Genomic DNA, 18,328 nt, shown 5'->3' on the forward strand with positions numbered 1-18,328 from the left:
GCTCTGCTCTCAGAAATGTTGTAATTGTACTTTTGGTACTGTCCAGGAATTGCAAGTTTGAGTTTAGATTGGGCACAGATTAGGAAAGACTCACTGAGAGTGGAGTCTTTTATGTGGCATGAGGCTCCAATCTCATGAATCCTGCTAGTCTTGGTGGATCAAATATCCCAAAGTCCTCACTGAGACTGCTTCCCAGACCAAGATGAGCAGTAATAGTCGTGGTCTTTATCTGAAAAGGAGAGCATCTTGGGTGAGAAGAGGGAAAGGTTGATGGTGTTTGCTCGGACCTTGTGTGTGTCTCAGGAGGACTGTCAGTCCCACAGTATGGTCTGGCCTGGGATAGGTGATTGAGACTTTGGTGCCAGGAAGACTAATTAGTAGTGGACTGAGTGCACACATGCACATTTCTGGCAGTGTAACCAATAGATAGGTTTTGTGACTTCTAGGCTTATTCTGCTCTGACAGGAAGCAAGGGTGTGGTTCCTGGATCCTAAAGCTGCTCCAAGCAAGGGCTGAGGAGGCTTGCCCTGCAAATGCCTGGCTATGTGCCTGAGCAGCTCTCCTGAGCTGGAAGTAGCATTGATGTGAATGGGTGGTAAATAAACTTAACCTGTTTGACTGACCTCACTCTGCAGCTCTTATCTGCAGGCTTGGGCTGCCTTTTTTCTTTCCAGCACTAGGCGCCCTAAAACTGATAGACTACTTCAATGAACTTGAGGTTTTCCTGTGGATCAGCTACAATAAGGAAATTCCTCTTTCTCCTTCCACTGAAAGTTTCTAAGCTTGTCCTGGGACCTAAATCAGGGAATTAGGAGTCTAGATATTATTGAATTAATCTGCTCCAGAACTTGGTTTTTTTTTCTGTATACATGAAGATAACAGCATAGCTTTGTCTCAGATAAAAATATTCAGACAGCATTGTGTGAATTGCTACAGCTGTAGTTACCATTTTCCACAAGTATGTGTTATGGACAGAGAAGACTTGCCAATACAATCATCACTAATACAGATTTCTTTCCTTTTGTTACTGATTCTTCTGAATGGCTGTGTTTGATTTTGTTCATTTGAAGAGGATTGCTTTATTTTTTTAACTTGCCAATTCTTATACATTTCAGCAACCCTAAAAAGAATACTTTCAAAATGGTCAAGTAACTAAAGACTTTATCTCTTTCTCAGATGTGATCTGGTGCTTGTATGTGGGTCTGGAAATGATATTACCTGCCAAAACACTAGTGAAACTGGTGTTGTATAGACATCTAAATCTTATGAGACTCTTGGTCTCATATAGAAGGTCTGGCACTAGTACAACCATTTAGGTTACTGGTATGTGTTTTTACTGAAAAACATCCCACTACAACAACGTTTATAGATATAAAGACATCCTATGTTGTTTCTTCCCTGTACTGCTATTTCCTTTCTAGATTGAAATAGGTGATACTGCTAAGAGTACCAGTATAATGACACCAATATTAAATGTTGTATTAACTATATCTGACGTCGTGTTGAAAGTTGTGACAGGCTCCTAAGTACTAGTCTGTTTTGAAACTGAGATTTAAGGTTTAATTCCACAAAGCTTTGCTTTCTTTTTAGATTGGGGCTTTTTGTCTCTTTGGCTCTTGGAAGACTTTTCTGTGGTTATATTTATGCTGCCAGATCAGATTGGGGTTCAGACTTTGGGTAGGACTTTGGGTGTTATTATTTCTGTCTCATAAAAATAAGACAAGAATGAGGAACAGTGTGAATGAAGAGTAAGGTTTGAAGCTTTTGAAGCAGACATGTTGCTCACCAGAAGTAAGTCCATGCTAATGTTGCACTTTGAGACTTATTTTGAGTTTCCCTAGAATTTTTGAGGCAGTCATCTGAGATCTAAACAGCAAGGCTGCCTAAAAAGTAAACAAATCCTTTTAGATGTGGTGAGCAGATCAGATTGGATATGAGTTCCAAGAATGTACAAAATTAAATCTATTTAATTTAGGAACAGAAATGTTACTGCACAGTGATAGCACACACATGACTCATCTCCAGTGTCGCAATGCCATTAACCAGAGAGATTGGACACAGAGATGACTGTTCTTGGCCTTGCTGGGAATACCAGTGAGAAGCTTAACCACTAAAAGGCCTAACGAGTGCCAGTTATGCTGTTTTTCAGGTCATGTGTTAGTAATGTACAGAAAAATTTATTCCTAACTAAGTTGCATTAAGTAGCACCAAACTAACTATTACAGTTGCTGGATTTTCATGGTCACTCCAGGATTCGTCCTGTTAGAATATCACAGTGGGGTGATCACATCTGGCCATCAGAGAGCAACTTGAGGTCTACTGTTTCAGTAGAAAAACTGCTTTGGACCTGTGCTTCCCAGTCAGGATCATGTATTGATCTGCAGTTTGTCCTATTAGGTTATTGATTATGTAACACTAATCATTACTGTTTTCCAGAGTGACATGAGGTTTCCACCATGTTTCACTTTTCCTGGAGTGATGTGGGACACAACCCTCACCCTTCAAAAAAAATCCCGAGGCCCTTTTTTTTTCTGACCGTCTTACCTGTATGGTGCAAAACTATCTTTGCTAGAAGACTCTGCAGACACTGCAAAGCCAATTATGTATTGTACAGTTTTGCTTCTTTTTATCCCTCTCATTTTTTTCTGAATTTTCTGATTACTGAAAAGCATCAAATACAAAAGGAGAACATAAAGCAAAGGTAGGACTTTTCCTTTGCCTGGGGCCACTCAGTTCCCAAGAGACCTGAAACAAGAGGGCCCTTCTAAATCCCAGAGAAAGAGCATGTTTTTCTGTAAATGCTCTCACATTCTCTCTTGCTCTCACTTGCTTTAAAGCATACATCTGACACAAATTAATCTGCAGGGTTTTTAGTCATTTCCCATCCGCTGCTGGGGCAAATTAGACTTGCTGATGTTGTTTTGGCCTAACCCCGAAGCAGCATGAAAGGAATGGCCCAGAGGGAGAGCGAGAATGTTCTCCTTGGCTCTTCTACCATGTACTCTCCAGTCTGTTCAACAAAAAAAAATAGTTCAATTGGCCTGAAAGGCACTGAAAACCTCTCTGTAGTACCTTAAAGAACCAAAATTACTTAATTAATGTGGAGACCATTATGTGAGGTTACCATATGAATGAGTAAGTGGACTGCCTGAGTTACAGAGGAGGAAAGAGGAAAGGATATCTGAGGTCAGACTTGTCAGGGTAAAGGAATCCTAAACAATGAGAGCATTGGTTTAAGATTTGAGGAAGAATTTGAAAAAGAGCCCTGAGAGTGAAATTAAATGAAGCATGGGAGAGTATTAGTGGAGATTAGCAGTGCAGTGAAGGAACCCAGAGCAGACTGCCAATCGCCCCTAAGCACAGGCAGCTTTAACTGGGCTGATGCAGACAGGAATTAGGCAGTACTGGAGTCTGACTGAAAACTATTTTCTTGAGCAATGTTAAAGAGTTTCTCTTCCACACCCCCTTTCTTTCACTGACTTTTGAAAGTGAACATGCCCCTGTCTCAGCTGCATGTGGGTTTTTTGCCAGGCAGACTTATGACAGAAGCAGATAAAGCAGAGTCAAGACTTGAAAAGCACTTGGGCACTCTCAGTGTAAATGTGAGATCCACTTTGGATTCACAGGATCGTCATTGCAAATGTGCTGCTTCAGATGAAGAAAGGACAAAGCCTAGTGAAACTAACAAAATTAATGCCTATGCTTGTAGTTGAAGTCTGGGAGACATATTTACTTATATATAGGTACTGGTTTAGTGAAAACTAGATTATATTTCTGAAATGAGTGTGCTTTCAGTGCTTGTCACGGCTCTTCGAGGCTATTTCAAGATTACTCTCCTTGGAGTTTTTCTTATTAGCTGTAGTTTCCAGAAAGTAGTATCTATGATAGAAAAAGTATCCAATGACCAGATGAAGGTTGCAATATTTCATAAGGTGTTGGCTGTAGTACTTATTTTTCTTTGTTTTAATTTGCTGTCTTTTTGAAATAGTACACACATATTCTGTAATAAAAATCCTGACTGCTGCATAAGAGTTCCTAGCACTTTTCCTGTCAGCTACAAGCAGAATTCTTGCTAAAAACAAGGGGAAAGTGAATCATCTCTTAAAAATACTTTTATTCTGTGCTTTTACAGAAGACAATAGACTAGATCTTGAGTAACATTTCTGAAACCATCCAGAGAATCCCAAAGCAATACCTGCCAGAGCCTGTAGGAAGTCAGAGATCATATTTAGTCCAGGTTTTTCAGATATAACTGATGCCCCCAACTGACTGTGTGGTTTGGAAGGACCTATGAACTTTGGAGAACAGTAATTCAGTGCTTTGGTGTTTAATCCTGCTGTAGTGTGATAACCAATAGCTAGCTGAATAGAGTTCTTTATTGTGGGGATGGTGAGGCACTGGAACAGGTTGCCCAGAGAAGATGTGGATGCCTCATCCCTGAAAGTGTTCCAGACCAGGCTGGATGAGGTTTTGAGAAACCTGGTCTAGAGAAAGGTGTCCCTGCCCATATCAGGAGGATTTGATCTGAATTGTCTTTAAGGTCCCTTCCAACACATACTGTGATTGTATGGATTAATGCCCATCTTAAAAAAGCTTCACTGTATCTTCAGCAATAAGTACTGTAGGTTTTAGAACCCATCTTGTGCTTTAGAACTTAAGTCTTCAGCACTGGGGCTTAGACTTCCAGAGCAGCTCCTGCATTCACTTGGGGCATCAAGGGAACCTGTGTGCCTAAGTGCCTCTGGGTAATGGACTGAAATGCTTATTTGCCTCGTGAAGATTCATTCCTAAAAGTTCACTGGTTTGTGTCCCTAAAACATTTAGGTGCTTCTGGGAAAGGGGGTGAAGGTAGACCCTGACTGTCAGCAATCATAATAGTTTTCAAGTGACACTGAATCTGCTGTCTGGCTGATGTTCTAAAATGGAGTGATTAGTGGAATCCACACAAATGTTGCTTCACTGCATAAACTGCATTTCAGAAACAGATTGGATGACATTTTCACGTTCCCCTTTTGTTTCATTTCTCTGCAAAAGAATAATTTAAGTAATTGGAATTTTCCTGCAGGATAGGAAAAAATTACTTGCCTTCCATCTCTTTCTTTGTTATTTTCCCATCTATTATTTTAATTGAAACCAAAATTGTTTGAAATATTAAATACCATTAGAGGCCTCCCATAACTAGAGCTGTGTGGGAAATACTTTTGTAACCTGCACAACTTTTGTGTTTTCCTGAACACTTTTGCTCTGCTCTGAGACAAAACCAAGCCCATTTAAAGGCAGGAGTACTCATGTTTGTGTTGCTGCATGGGTGTCAGCATTATGAGAGTGGTATGTAACACCCCAGAAGTTTCAGATTCAAAATAGATAATTTTCTTCCCAGCCAAAGAGAAGTTGCTAATAAAAAGTTCCATGATTTCATTCTCTCTCCAGATCTTGAAAAGGCATACTAGCAGGGTGCTGCCCTTCAGCTGAGTGCTCTGCAGGTTAATATGAAGGCCATGAGAAGTCTGAAGTTGGTAGGAATCCACACAGAGCATGGTCCCACATGTATTTAGCCAGTCTGCCTTCAAAACACACCTTGCAGCCTGGCTGAGCATGGATTGAATTCCCCTTGGGAAGGAATGTTGGGCTGGGAGACTTGGGACTTACAGTCACCCTCTCTGTAGCTGTCACGCAGGACTTCACTGGGAGTCCTTCAAGCTGGGCCTGACTGAGATGTCCCACCTGCTCCAGAGGCGGTGTGTGAAGTGCTTAAGCTGTGCTTTGCAGAGGAGGTGAGCTCAGGCAGTTGGCTGCAGGGGCAGCTGTGAGGCAGAACTACCTGTGGGGCCACAGATTAGGCCAGTCCATGATGGCATGTGAATTTGGACACTGCAGAAAGCTGCCAGGAAACCCTCCAGAAAAAAAACCCTGGCCAGATCTGTTGTGTGTCTCTGCTTTTTTTTTTTTTTTTTTTTTTTTTTTGGTGGTTGTTGTTGTTGTTGGAGTTTTTTGGGTTTGGGTTTCTTTCATAAAAAAGAAAATCACAGCATATAAATGAGAAACAAAGATTAAGTTAAAGTGGTTTTGCTTAACCCTAGAGCTAAACAAGCTGACAGAGGAATTGCACACCCTCTAAACAATCTGCTTTGCTTCTGCTAACAATAACATATGTGATGCTCCTACTAATTCTGACTTGACTATGGTGTTACTCAATAAACATATTGATGGCTCAAAATACGTCCTAAACAGAGTTTACAGCCGAGTGTGACTTTCCGTTAATGTAATGTATAATGGCCAAATTTTGCCAGTTATTAATCTAATCAGGACTGGAGGACATGTTTAGCTAAGAATACTTTTTATATGAAATATGTTACAGGCAATGTGTTCCTGAGCAATAAACTACTGCTGTTTCTCCAGTCCCATCTGAATAACACACAGTAACTTTTTATTGAAAGATTTTTGTGTTACTTCAAACAGACTTTAACCCTGATATTCCTTCTACATGAAATCTAATTAAAGAAATGGGATTTAATTTTAAGAGGTTTTTCTCTGTCCTAGCCAGTTCATAGCAATTAGAAATGCTTTGCTTTAGAGCCCACATAGGAGACTTGTATTACTTAAAATTTCAAGTATTTTTCATGTGTGAACCACAAATATATTAACTTTCATTGATTCACAAATTAAGCTGATGAAAATAAGGCAGGGAGGCTGGTAGCTTCATACTTTCTAAGAGTTTGTGAAGGTTTGGAGAATGGGTTTATTATTTTTAAAAAATGGAAAACGGCCAAAGTCAAGAAAAAATGAGGGACACGAGATAAAAAAACTATGTAGTTTTCTTTTGAAGGAGTCTGAATAACTAATCCATCATTAAGATTCCTTTTAATGGCTGGTGCTCCTTCTAATTGGTTAAACTACTTAAGAAAGTATTTCAGTGCAATCATTAGCATAGAAAGCCTGATTGTTTATGCCTTTTGATCATTCATGGCTATCAGGGAAGAAGCTGGATTTTAATATTCTTGAGAAGGATGTGTAGAGTTCTGCCTGCCATCCTTGCTTCTTGCTTGTAATACTATATGTCTAAGATCCTTAAGTTGCATAGAGATATCATCTTATTTCCTCTCATCAAATGTTTCCATAATAAATGCCCTTTTTGTACTGTTATATGCTATCCAGTGAGCTCCTTGGTAATTAAATAACTTAGAAGGAGGAGGGAGAGAACATGTTCTTTTTGTAGGTTGTGGAGACTATATATGTTGTGCTTTGGAATAAATACGGGCTTTGGGATTTTTAATGATGTATTAGGCTTCCTCTGGTTCAATGTGAATTGCTGTAGGGGCTAAGCCATCTGCCATCTGGATTTTATCTGTTCATATTTGACCCAGGTCAACAAGATCTACCAGAGTGGTGATAAAGGTATTTACGCAAAGAAATGTATGCACTGGTTTTGGTTTGGCAAGTTCATTGTCATGTTCTTTTGTTCTGAAAATTGAGAAGGAATCCTTTTAGGTGAAGCTTTCCTACAACATTTCTACTGTTTCTAGCTTTGAGACATTGTTGCCTTACTGGGTCTTACCTTCAGCTCTTTCAAATCAGCCCAGAGGCAAGAAGAATGACAAATTATCAGCTGGCTGGTCTGATGACACATTTTCAGTACACAAAATAGTCCATGGCATTTGCCATGGCTAAATTTATCCTTAGAGTCAGTGTGTGCTCTGATAGTGCGTGGCCCTTAGTATGACACCTGGTAATAGAACTCAAAGGATGAGGAGCTGGTGACTCCCACAAAAGCAGGGAGGCCCTGCAGAGAGACATCAATGAATTACAGGACTGAGCAGTCAGCAAGCATGTGAAGTTCAACAAGGGAAAACGTCAGATTCTGCACCTGGGATGAGACTGCCCTGGATGTACAGGCTGGGGAATGTGATATGGGAAAGCAGTGCCATGAAAGGGGACCTGGGGGTCCCTGGCTGATGATGAGGTGGACACAAAGGCCTCACCTTGAATGCTGGGGGCAGTTCTGGGATCCACAATATAAGAAGGATATTAAACTGCTAGAAATTGTCCAAAGAAGGACTATGAAGATGATGAAGGACCTTGAGGGGAAGCCATATGAGAAGTGGCTGAAGTCTGTTCAGCCAGGATAGGAGGAGACTGACGAGTTATTGAAGTTACATCCTCCTCCTGAGGGGAAGAGGAGGGGCAGCCATTGATCTCTCTTCTGTGGTGCCCAATGACAGGACTTGAGGGAATGGCCTGAAGTTGTGTCAGGGGAGGTTTGAGTTGGCTGTTAGGAAAAGATTGTTTCCTGAGGGGGTTCCTGGGCACTTCCCCAGGGAAGCAGTCACAGCACCCAGCCTGGCAGAGTTTTTGTGTTTGGGCAATGCACATGGTGTGACTCTTGGGCACGGTACAGTACATGTCCAGGAGTCAAACTCAATGATTTTTGAGGGCCCTTTCAACTCAGCTTAAGCTGTGATTCTGTGAAATTCCTTGGAAACCGTAATTTTACTGTCAGGGATCTATAACTGGATCTTCTCTGGGCTGAAACCAGCAAGAATTTCATACTTAAGAGAACCATTATGTGTGCACACATGAAGCTGAAACTTTCATCTAGAGAGGAACTGTACTGGTTGTAGAGTCCTGCTGCTGCCTTGGGCAGTAGCCAGCAGTAAAGCTGATTTTTAAAGTCTGTCAAATCTAGTGTCAAAAAACTCTTTGTTGGATAGGTAGATAGGGGTATTTTATGCTAATCTGCTTCAGAGTAAGCCTAGAAAGCAGTTTTTAAAACCACACTTGTTTCTGAATTCAAAACTGTTTCATAAATCATAGGCTCACACTGTGTGCCTAGGTAGGCTCCATTATTTTGAGCTGTCTTTCAAAATGTTGATGGGAGCAAACCCACAGAAGTTGAGCTGAGTGAATAATGGCACAGTGAACTACTATGATACATTTTGCTTAGGTTCAGGATCTTTTCAAGAAAATTTATTTGGAACTGGGACTATTTTACACTGATGGGCAACTTCCAAGCCCTGAAAATATGAGCTGTGCTGTCTAGCTGCTCTCTGTGTGTGCTCACATGCTGCTCTGGCATGCAGGCCAGAGGATGCAAATGAAACCTTTGGTCCTGGAAAGCCACATCTGCCACTCTCCCCCATATCCTGCTAGCATGTTTGCCAGTAAAACTCAACCCTCTGAACATTTGCAGACACCGGTCATAAAAACAGGCCAGGCACAGCAACAGTTAAACAAAAAGGTAGTAAGAGTCACAGAAAATAGGTGGGGTTTTGTTCCCCCCATACCTCCCTCTTAGCTGTCCTCTTAGGAGCATTTTGCTGGAAAGGAAAATAGTTATCATGAGTGCTGTTAAAGATTGCAGATTTGATTCCTGATTTTTGCTTATGCACGCTCAACAATGTCTTTTGGAAAACCCTTTCCAAAAGGTCTTTGAATCATTGTAACTTAGTTGCATCAAAAAGTTCAGCAGCAGTCGCTCATTTCCAGTCACGGCCATTGCAACTTAGACTGCAAAGGAAAAGAAACCTGAGGAGGGTGGTTGTTTCAGAATGAAATGTGTGATGGCTGCCCACTCAGTTACTTAGTCAGAGGTCTTATTTAACACCATCCTGAGTTACAGGAATTCTGCATTTAGCACTCTGTTATGCTGTGTACCCCCCTTCCCCCAGCATGTATTTGGAAAGCCTCTGTCAGCAGTCCCAGGGAGAAGAGACAGTTTCATGAGGTGAGTGGGAGGTTATCCCTAATTACAGCTGTGTTATACCAGCATTTGATTTCAAACCCTTCTCCTCATGTGCATGATTCACTCAATGTGCTGTGTGATTATCCACCTGACTTGTGAACTTCTGCGGTGAGGAGGAAATGCCTAGCTTGGGGAAGTAGCTATGGTAGCAACTCATATAAAGTTCTGATGTTTATCAGAACAAAAGATAATGCTTACCTTGCTGACTGCTCAGGCCTCCAATTCTGTAATGTGCAGAAAAGTAAATCTGCCCACTTATCAGAGAGGGATTAAAGCTGAGTATCTAAAGCATTTGACAATTCTCTCTGGACTCGGATGCATCAGTTACCATTAGTGCAGGAAGTAAGAGGTTTTTTTCATATAGGTGAGAAAAAGCTACAAATCTCTGCCACACATTGAAAACATATTTGTGGGCACCTGGCCTAAAAGGTTTCTTTCTCACAGTACAAACCCTGCCTCAGAAACATTATGGGTTATCACTTATTTCCAAATTCTCCCTTCAGAGCAGACTGTAGGTCCCTGTGTTTAGCAGTGGAAAGCCACAGTTTTGAGTGGGATCCATAATTAACAGCTCTACAGCTAAGTCTCAAACAGTTTTCTGTGCAAGGGGACTCAAAGTGTCATTAGTTCACTCTTGATCCCTGTGCTTAAATCAAAGGTTGATATTAATTTAGATCCAGACCAAACATGGTTATCTTACCCTCAGCAATAAAGTTCAAACAGTTACAGCTCTCTCTTACTTTACTGGGTAACCTCATACATAAATTTCCTGTTTATCATTCCTGTGAAAACTCTATGAGGAAGAAGTAAAACAGAGTTGTCCAGAGCAAGCTCGTCTTCTACACAGTCTGAAGCATCACAGCTCCAAATGATCAAAATTGCTTACCTTTTTTGTGGCCTGAGCTTAAAGAGCATATACTTGTCCAGTTTACTTCAAAAAATGCAGGCTAGACTGCAAATGACTTATTTGAAAGAAACATTAATGTTCTGAAAACACAGAGAGTATCATTCCTATAAGGGTTTGTCCCAAAGCAGCAGACCTGGCATCTTCAAAGGCAACATGGGAATTTGATAGGTGTATTTGTTTAATTAAAGGAAATTATTTACCTAAATTGCAACTCTGTGGTGGATGGAGCTGCAAGTATCACATAGGATTTTCTACCTAATGGCTGTTTGCAGTAGATGTTGAACTATATTGGGTTCTCACATCAGTGTAAGAGTTTTCTGTTTTTAAAAACTCTTAGACAGAGGTTATATTCTGTACTGTTATATTTATTTCCATTTTAACACTTTGACTTTATTGAATTTTCATAGTCTCATAGGAATTTTCATGGTGATTTACACTGCTTTATATTCTCTGAACAGTAGCTGGCATTGGTCCCTACCTTCCTTTTTTGCTCTGAGCACCTGATATGTGATGCTTTTTTAGCTGGCTTGGTTTTGTACTGTCTGAGCAAATACTTTCTAAACATTTTCTGTCACTAGATTTAACACCATTTAGCACCTGGCACTGTCCTGACTAGCAAGGATCACTTTTGAGGCTTAGAATACCTGGCTATTTTTCTCTCACTTTTTACTCGACCATTTTTGTAACATTGGTTGTAGAAACTTTTCTGTAATGATCAGCTCCTTTTAATATGCTTTTGAGTGTTCCCAGTGATGAGCTGACACAGCCATGCTGTGTGATGGAATATCAGTCCAGAAGGTGCATTTCACAAGCTGGTTTTTAAAAAAACCTCTCCCTTCCCCCTGTCCAATTGCCTGGTCACATTGTTTGTCTATATCCTTGTAATCTGATGAAACTGATAGAGTAAATGTTTGCAATGAATAATTCAAATCCCTCTGAATTCCCCAGGTCTTTACTTTCCCCATATGTGATTTAAAGAAATGGGTTTACCCCATGGTATTGTTTGTCAATCCAGATACACCAATCCTAAATTGAAAAGGTTATGTTTTAAGAGGAATGTAATTGTTGAAAGTACATAATTAATTTTTTCAGTGAGCATCCTTATTTCCTTTTGGATGAAGACAATAAATTTGGGCTTGTATTTTGAGTTATGTAGGAGGCTTAAAAATTAGCAGGGAAAGTTTTGAGTCAGTCGCATCAGGATCTTTTCAAACAAGTCCCAGGTAAAATTTTTATCATGTTCATTTGCTCTTCTGCTATAGCTTTTCTATTGAATGTAATAAGAATAGGTTGATAGTGGCATTTCATTTTGTACTGCATTTCCATATCTTGAAATCTGCCATTAGCTGCTTCTCCCAAAAGATATGCAGAAGAATTCCCTGCCTCCTTTTCACTCTGTTTCTATACTCCTAGACAGGCTTTATCACCAAAACCTTTCTGTTTATGGATTCAAGGCATACAACACAGTGCACAAATTGCTACCCACAGAGTAAACTCAGGTATGAACATTGTATAATTAACTCCAAGACTTCCAAATTACATATTGTACTAATTACATATAAAGCGGCAAATTACATGGCCAGAGTTGCCTGTTGCTGCTTGTGCAAATTTGCAAACACAGAACCTCCTTTATCTATACCATGATTCTCCAGCTATCAGCCTACTGAGGTTTGGTGATTCAGAAACAACTTTTCCAAAGGTCAATACAGGTCACTGAAGTATCCTTGGAGATTTAAGTTGCAGCTTTCTTACATCCTGGCTCAGCCAGGTTTCTGATTCTTGGTTCAGACTCATGACCTTCCTTTGTTTTCGTGATTAGACCATGGAAGTTGCAAAATACTGTTGGGAAGTATATGTCAGAGGAGCGTGTTTTCCATACAATTTTATTGCAGTCAGTGAGATTCTCAGTGCTAGGACATTTCATTAGAAGTTGGATAGCAACTTTTAAACAATCATTCATGACACTATCACAAAAGTCATATGGTGATATTAGGGAGAAAAACATAGAAGTATTTTCAAGAGGATATCTTGATGAAGCTGAAAAAGTAATTTACCCAACATTTCAGGTAATACTTGTTCCTTTCATTTTCTAACTAGGACTTAGGCAGGTAGCTGTCTGGAATCTGAGAATCACAACACTTGGAGTGATACAATAAACAACTACAGCAATGTCCAGATCAAAGTGTAAAAGCAAAACTACACCTTTTTGTATATCTCCTTGATCTGAGCACCACTGAATCTAAATGTCTTGATATTATCTAAAACCACCATACCGTTCCAAAATTAACCCCAAAGTTGGATATATTGCAGAGATGAATTGTGAATTGTAGAAAGCTCTTGCATTGTACTGTCATTCCAATCCTGTATTTTGCAGACTTTGAGCATCTCATCTCTGTTTTCCCTCATGGGGGATATTGTGCTAGAGAGGGGAGATTTAAAGCAAGGATAATTACAGGGAGTATAACTGTATATTTTCTTTGAAAGCATAGTGCCACTTTTGGAAGAAACTAAGCAACATGGAAAGAGGTAATAATTTGGAGAGCCACATGTAAAGGAGGCAGGAATATTGTATTCAGCTTTGTGTTTGAGTTAACCTCCCTAGGTAATGAAATGCATGTATGCAGCATGATGTGATTCTTGGGGCTGGCCTGTGCAGGGCTGAGAGCTGGACTTCGATCATCCTTTTGGGGCCCTTCTAGCTCAGGATATTCTATGATCATATCAGTGTTTGTGTGAGTATGGACTCAAAATAGAGCACATCGAGCACCCTTAGCTGTCATCCCCATCTTCTGGGGATGGCAACAAGTTGTTGGGAACCCCTTTAGAAACGAAGGATCTGGGCCCTCAACCATATGACCATTCAAGAGAAGACAGGATTACCTAACTAAAGTCTGGGTAAATAGCAAGTAAGTGTGCTAGACCTTCAATGATCCCACTCCTTTCTCGTAAGAAAAGCCAGCCTCATTGTGTTAGTACTATAACATCCTTCTGTGATTGAAAACACTTGTAAGGCGATGCCAGCATGTTTCTGTTTGCATCCAAACAATAATCAAGATCTCACACAGTGATGATTTGTTGTCAGCTGTTTTTCCTGCACTAAACAAGTCTGACACTAGCAGCCCACGAGCTAATTATCTCAAGTATCTGGCATGGGAATCTACATTTTAGCTATCAGCAGAATATCACAGAACTGAAATAACCAGCCAAGTGGACTGATGTTCCGGGAGATGAAGAGTGTCTCCTTGAGGTAGAAAAAAGAAAGATGAATGCTGATAAACAAGATTTCCACTCTCCCACCCCATAAATTTATCTCTTAGAGTTGTTGTATTTTTTTTATTTTTTTTTTAACAAGACTTTGAAAGAGCTGAATACTTGAGGTTGAATATTGGAGACTTGAACTTTTATTTCCTTGTTAATTTCTATCTCCCTTTTCATCCTTTCTGGTTTACCTTTACCCTCTTCTTAGCACACAAAAATGGGTTCTGGCACCAGTTTGCTTTTAATATCTGCCCAGGTTACTTGATGAGACAAGATTGTGGGATGTCTTGCTCTTCAACACCTTTTATTTCTCCCTTGGGGGACTGTTGGCATCAGACACTCCTAAGGCAATCAGAATAGAGAAACAGCAAAACCTTTAGGAATTCAACACTGTGGGTAAAGCATTCCAGTGTAGGCTGGAAGAGTTGTGCTGTCCAGGATGAAAAGGAAACAGGAAAAAAAATGGAATAAACAGGACATTAGTATTTTGACACCTTGTCAAGTTGCTCATATTTCAGAGGTTTTTTTTCCGTACATCTTTATGTCAGTTTAAAGAACACAAGAACACACTGTTTTGCTACCACTCCCACTGTATTTAAGTAGAGCCATGGATTCTCTGTCCCTTTAAGAGTGGGGCCTGAGTTGTTTTCTAATATTCCTCATGGCTGTAACATTGAAAGTGAGCTTCCTTTTTTTTTTTTTTTTTTAAGAAAAAGAGATATGATTTTATGCCTCATGAGCAAGGAATAGATATATATAACTAGGTCTATCAGAAAGTCTAGTTTAGTAGCTAAAGGCAGGTCCCAGGAGAGCTATTAGAGACATGGATTTTTTTAATATAAAGTAAATTAGATTCCTTTTGAGCAGCCAAACAAGAGCTGTAGGGTCTATAGCATTTAAGGAATTTAAGCATTTGACTCACAGTGTCATATTTACACACTAAAATAAAGCACTTGTGAGCACTATTTAGCAGTGAGTCACCTTCCTCAGTAAGAGACTCTTGGGTACCACAGGCCAATAAGAAAATATGGAGAAGAGAGGGCTGTTTCTGAAAACTTCTCTCTTTGCTGACTGTCTCTGCAAAGGCAGGGGTTTCTCTCCAGAACTGCAGTGCAGTGCAATTCCCACCTTTCTTTTGTATGGCAGATATTGGCATAGATTTAGAGTTTTAAAAGATATTTCTGACCTCCAAAGACAGGGGTGTTAGAGTGAATCATTCTGTTTAAACTGAATTTGTTGCATAGAAAGGGAATGCAAGATTCATTAACTCCCAAGATAATATAAGGAGAAGGATAAATGACTCCTCAGAACTGCAGGGAACATGCATACACCTTTGGAGCACTGGAAGTCCAAATTTAAACACAGGTGTATTTAAATCAATAACAAGCATATCCCCAATTATAATCGTCTACATTAAGAAGTCTCTGGGACCACTCCTCAGTTTTTAAGGATGGAGTCTACACTGTCATTCAAAAGCCCCATTACACCAAGCACGTCCACTTGCTGTCAGCTGATCTAACTCCAGTAACAATAATGGCACTGCAGCAGCATTGATCTCAAGATCTGAGCAACTGTGCTGAAATCAGTGCTGTGCTGAGCCAAGAGGGAAGGGAGTTGGGCACACTTTTGCCTACTCTTGAACTCTTAAACTTCTCTGAGTTTGTTGGTGTTGGTAGCCCACAGAAATCTGATTCTAAGCCATAGGTTTTGGGTCGGATCCATTATGGTCAGTCCAGTTAACTTTCAGTGTATGCCAAATGTAAATGGCTATATGAAGTTGCACCTTTGGGAAGTAGACATGAAGCTGGCTTTACCACTTACCCTCTCCAGTTTTGAAATTATTTCAGTTTCTTGGCCAATTTCAAACAAAGAAGGGGAAAAAAAACAAACCCAAAACAAACCATCATGAACTTGAACTCTGTCTTGCTGCTGTTTAATTGGGGGTTGACATGACAAGTTAGTTGTACATCTATGACAGTGTTAAATTACATTTATTGAGAAACAATTCTTGCAGCAATGCATACAGTTTCTCTTGCTCACTTTTGTATTGGCCTATAAGATTTCACTACAGCATTCCTTTCCAGGTTGCTGCTGTGCAATCTGAGCATTAATCATAAAATTAATTTCTGCTTCTGCTGGCCTTCCACAGTACTTTCTTTTCTTTTTGTTTTTATTTCCCACATGTTGCTTTCATCCTGCCATGGGTCACTTACTATTATTCAGTTAATCCATTCTAGCAGAGTAGCAAATGAGACTGGCACTGAAGGTATGACTGCTGCATGTTCCCAGCAGCTTTTAATGTCATAATTGCAGCAGAGTACATTGTGAAAATGAAGTTAATCCTTGTAACACAGTACATCTGTTAGCTGTATGAAAAGTGATCAGGAGTAAGTCTGTATCAGGTGTAGACCATTAATTTAAACTCACTTCCTTTAACTTAATCCTTCATATGGAATCTACCAGTTGCATGAATCAAACCTAAGTTTATTGTGTTCAATAAAAATCAGGCACAGTGTTATATATACTTTTCTTTAGAGGAAAACTTCTGAAAACAACAACAAAAATAAGTGCTGCAAGCAAGAGTGATTTTAGAAGGTTCCATTGTTCCTATTTGCCCTTGCTTGCTCTCTCTCTTGTACATGTTGTAGCTACGCATTAAAAAAGTTCCTAGCTAAGTTCTGCAAGTCGCTGCATAGAAGAGACAAATCCCTGTCCAGTGGGTTCAAGTTTCCTAAAACTCAGGGGCACAAACTCATCTGAAAGAGATACCACACATTTTCAGAGTAGGCTAAGTCTACTGAAGCCTCTGAAGAGACGTTGTTAGGAGCTGCACATCCTAACTGCTGTGTGGACATAATGTGAGTCAGTCCTGAGACATCCTGTGTGTGTTGTGAAACTGCACGAGGACTCAGAGCAGCATGCACAACAGGTCGGTGGGTGCAGTCATGCCTTGGTGCACGTCTGTGCTGGGAGACGTGTTGGGAAGCGTCTTCAACAAGAAGACACCACCAATATTTTTGCAGCTTCTCTTACAGGCTGCTGAGTGATTTAATGAAGTTTTATTGATATGACATTCTGCAAACAAAATGCCATGTACTTAATAGTTTAGTACTAAGGAAGGCAAGATAAGGAAATGTCAGTAAAGAAGATCTCATTTAGTTGTGATTTGAAGTTGATTCCTGTCACAAAATATATTTTGGTAGTTTGATGAAAGCATAATTTTGTCAGATTCCACTCAGTTTCCTGGAAAAGATACACTGTTAACTTAACCCAGAGAGGGTTAAGAAATAAAACCAGTTAGAGCAGGGATGAAGCAGCACAACTCTCCCCTGAACTAAGGTTATCATTGCATTTATTGTGTGTCATTGAACATATATCAATACTGCATTATGGTAATCCCTAGAGTTAAGAGGTCAGGATCTGACAAGAGCTGACATCTTTTATATCTCTACACTTAGTTTTCTGCAAATGTAGGACTCCAGACAGATGATCTGAAGCAATTAATTCTTTCATAAAAAAAACCAAAACAGTGAAAATGCTAATTTAAGAGTTCCTACACTCTGTGCTTACAGCACATGGACAAATGGAAATGTCCTGTCTTGGTAATGTGATTGTGTGTAATGCTTATAAGTGTTTTAATGGCTCCTCAAAATGAGAACACACAATTCTCCACGTTGTCTGCTCCTTGGGGAAAATGACTGTGCTGAGCAGAAGTAGCATTGGTATGACCCATAGTGTGAGGAGCGTTGCAGCCTCAGCACCAGTTTTGCACACAGGAAAGTCAGTGGGAATGCAAGCTGTTTAAATATGAAAAAATCTAATTGCTGGAAATCAGCATTACAATTACTTACAAAAGCTCTGGAATTAAAAGTTAAAAATATATCATGTTAAGGCACTGATATATAACCTTAAGACAAGGATGTACTTTTGGCAGAAGTATATATAGAAGTAAAAAAGAAGTAAATGGAAAGCCACTGCCTTAATGAGCTACCAGTCTTGGGCTTATGACAAGATGCAGTCAGAGAAGGAAACAAACAAATGGATAGGAGCTGAAACAGAGAAGGATGTGGGAAGCATGGTGCAAGCATGCTTTTTCATGGGCATGCCATGTGCATAATATCTCAGTGAGCAAGAGGGCCCTGGGAGTCTCCTGCTTTGTGTTGTGGCTTATTTAGGCACAACTCCCACAGACTTCTACAAGGGTTTTGTCTTAAGCAGAACCATGGAGGGGAAATTTGGGCTCATCACAAAATGACGCTCAGGTATGTACAAACGAATCCATGTGCTTCCCACCATGTTGGCTTAGTGTTGAGGAAAAAAAAAAAAAAGGCAAGCAAGCTTGGAGGAAACAAAAGCACAGCTTTTTGTAATTATAGATCTTTTTGAGTTAGCCTGAGCCCTCCCCTTTCCTTCCTTTACCTTCC

The sequence above is a fragment of the Passer montanus genome, unplaced genomic scaffold (assembly GCF_014805655.1).
Source record: "Passer montanus isolate IOZ18808 unplaced genomic scaffold, ASM1480565v1 scaffold12, whole genome shotgun sequence".
Lineage (NCBI taxonomy): Eukaryota > Metazoa > Chordata > Aves > Passeriformes > Passeridae > Passer > Passer montanus.